Genomic DNA, 3,511 nt, shown 5'->3' with positions numbered 1-3,511 from the left:
TGTGCACAGGTCTTTTGTTACGGGGAGTTGTTACTCTTTTGGCCTCGACTATTCCTTTCTTTTCCTTACGTTAGCATGTTGTTGTTGTTGTTGCGGTCTTCAGTCCTGAGACTGGCTTGATGCAGCCCTCCATGCTACTCTATCCTGTGCAAGCTTCATCTCCCGGTACTTACTGCAGACTACGTCCTTCTGAATCTGTTTAGTGTATTCATCTCTTGGTCTCCCTCTACGATTTTTACCCTCCACACTGCCCTCCAATGCTAAATTTGTGATCCCTTGATGCCTCAGAACATGTCCTACCAACCGGTCCCTTCTTCTTGTCAAGTTGTGCCACAAACTCCTCTTCTCCCCAATTATATTCAATACAGACACATTAGTTATGTGATCTACCCATCTAATCTTCAGCATTCTTCTGTAGCACCACATTTCGAAAGCTTCTATTCTCTTCTTGCCCAAACTATTTATCGTCCATGTTTCACTTCCATACATGACTACACTCCATACAAATACTTTCAGAAACGACTTCCTGACACTTGAATCAATACTGGATGTTAACAAATTTCTCTTCTTCAGAAACGCTTTCCTTGCCATTGCCAGTCTACATTTTATATCCTCTCTACTTCGACTATCATCAGTTATTTTGCTCCCCAAATAGCAAAACTCCTTTACTACTTTAAGTGTCTCATTTCCTAATCCAATTCCCTCAGCATTACCCGACTTAATTCCACTACATTCCATTATCCTCGTTCTGCTTTTGTTGATGTACATCTTATACCCTCCTTTCAAAACAGTGTCCATTCCGTTCAACTGCTCTTCCAGGTCCTTTGCTGTCTCTGACAGAATTACAATGTCATCGGCGAACCTCAAAGTTTTTATTACTTCTGCATGCATTTTAATACCTACTCCGAACTTTTCTTTGGTTTCCTTTACTGCTTGCTCAATATACAGATTGAATAGCAACGGGGAGAGACTACAACACTGTCTCACTCCCTTCCCAACCGCTGCTTCCCTTTCACGTCCCTCGACTCTTATAACTGCCATCTGGTCTCTGTACAAATTGTAAATAGCCTTTCGCTCCCTGTACTTTACCCCTGCCACCCTAAGATTCCATTTCTCTTCACTAGTAACGATAGTGAATAGGAACTGTCGATACTGTTCTGGAGCCAGTTGTCGACGAGCTCTTTCTGATGCACATATTGGTGATTTCTGTAACTTTGCCTTAGAGCATGCGTTACCGAAACACCCGATTTTTTAACCCTCCCCATTGCATGCAAATGTCGCAAGATGGTGGAATGATCATAGTTCATATATTTTCATAACTGCGATTTACAGTCATGTAAAATTTTTTTGAATGACATCATGTTTCCCCCCGACAACATACAAAATTATACTATGAACAAAAGAATACCTACAGCTATGTAAAACCTTCACGTATTTTAACTACGATGTTTTTTTTAAAAAAACCTATAACCAAATAAATTGTATTCTGTTCCTATACCTTTCTAACATTAAGAGTAGGTTATATAAGAAATTATAGTATGTTCCATAATCGTACACCGAGTACATAACTCCATGCATGCTAGTACAGTCAAATGGCTCAAATGGCTCTGAGCACTATGGGACTTAACTTCTGAGGTCATCAATCCCCTAGAACTTAGAACTACTTAAACCTAACTAACCTAAGGACATCACACACATCCATGCCCGAGGCAGGATTCGATCCGCTAGTCCACACCGGCCGGCTGCTAGTACAGTCGCTGGACTGCAATGGCGCTGCACTCAGAACAAGAATAATATGTGTAATCCGTTTAAGAGCCAAGACGGCTACCAGTAGCCTGAAACAGTTGTTCGCTGCTGTGGTTTAGTGCAAAAGTTACTAGTAATGGTGGAACAAATTTGTGTATGCACAGACTGTGCTGTTTTACGGTGTATGGACATGTGTGCTCGCACTACTTGGCAGCGTTACGAATGTATATAACAACAAATGACAACGACATATAATCCCCCCCTCCTTTCGTTTTTCCTCTCCCCCCCCCTTTTTCCCCCTCATCTGCCCTTGGTTGTGGTGTGTCATCTTCGTGCCGACTTTTTAGTGCAGTGTTTCCAGTGATTGTTAAGTGTTGTGCGTCTTTTCCGAAGTGTTGCTAACGGACGTCATACTGTCGTTGGGTGTGTGTTTTTTTTATATCTTTTGCGAACAGAAACCAGACTGTCGCCGTGTTTTTTAATTGTCTGTCTACTATTTTAGCTGTCTGCTTCCTGTGTATTTTATTAGCATCGCCCACCCTTTGTTTTATGTTTTAACTTTCCACAATTTTCCGTCGTTCTACAATTTAAGTCAACGTTTTATCGCCTGCTTTTATTGTTTCTTATCTTCATATGTTTTCAAAATTCTGTAGGCTGAAGAGCAGCGCACTAAGTTGCTGCCACCCCGCCCCCCCCCCCCCCTCGGGGGGAATCGAAATTCAATAAACGAAAAAAACCACATATAAATGTGTCGGCGTGTATAAAGTTGGTACGGCTTTATGCCAAAACATCTAAGTACACATGGTTACATAGCTGGATTTTCAAATTTTCTAATCGGCCGAATGTCAGAATAGACAAAGGTTTTTGTGAAATATTTTATAAACATTTTGTATTTCACCTGCACTTGATAAGGGCTTAAGGCTGAAATTGCAGTAGTGGAAATAAAAAGTTTAACAGTCACTGGCGTAAACATGATGTCTGTCAAAAAACAGTTCATATCATTTGAGAGTTCTGCAGTGTACTGATGTGGATTTTTGTCGATTAATGCGCTTAAACCATCTTCACCAAACGCCTAAGGTCTTCCTGAACGTGGAGAGTCATTAATGTTAAGACGAGAAAACTATTATCTGGCCGTGCTCTGTCGAATGGCAGTATCCCCGGACACGGCGCAAGTGTTTCCGGCTGCCTCCGCGGCTGTCACCTCTCTACTGAACTCATACTGAAGAACATGTGTGAAATGTTCCGATTCCTTCGCTTGGCACTCCGTTTTCTATCGTCCACAACTCTACTCACTATCTCCAAATGACAGAATGAAAACATGGAAACTCAGATAGCAAGACTGAACTACAAACAAAAAAAATGACAATCGATAAATAAACCCACAGCAATACGCAAAACAAAAACGCTACGAGCTTATGCACCAACCTAATAGATATGGAGCAACGGCCTTGCCGCAGTGGATACGCCGGTTCCCGTCGGATCACCGAAGTTAAGCGCTGTCGGGCGTGGCCGAAACTTGGATGGGTGACCATCCAGGCCGCCATGCGCTGTTGCCCTTTTTCGGGGTGCCCTCAGCTTCGTGATGCCAATTGAGGAGCTGTTGTTGTTGTTGTGGTCTTCAGTCCTGAGACTGGTTTGATGCAGCTCTCCGTGCTAATCTATCCTGTGCAAGCCTCTTCATCTCCCAGTACCTACTGCAACCTACATCCTTCTGAATCTGCTTAGTGTATTCATCTCTTGGTCTCCCTCTACGATTTTTACCCTC

General features: G+C 42.5%; 1 pseudogene; it reads left to right on the top strand.

Moving 5' to 3' along the window:
- The first annotated feature begins 3,184 nt into the window (after nt 1-3,184).
- LOC126107136 (5S ribosomal RNA) lies at nt 3,185-3,302 on the top strand (annotated as a pseudogene).
- Nucleotides 3,303-3,511: the final 209 nt, after the last annotated feature.

Source organism: Schistocerca cancellata, chromosome 10 (genome assembly GCF_023864275.1).
Source record: "Schistocerca cancellata isolate TAMUIC-IGC-003103 chromosome 10, iqSchCanc2.1, whole genome shotgun sequence".
NCBI classification, from domain to species: domain Eukaryota; kingdom Metazoa; phylum Arthropoda; class Insecta; order Orthoptera; family Acrididae; genus Schistocerca; species Schistocerca cancellata.
Note: the sequence above shows the minus strand (reverse complement) of the source record. Positions and strands in the feature narration are given on the sequence as shown.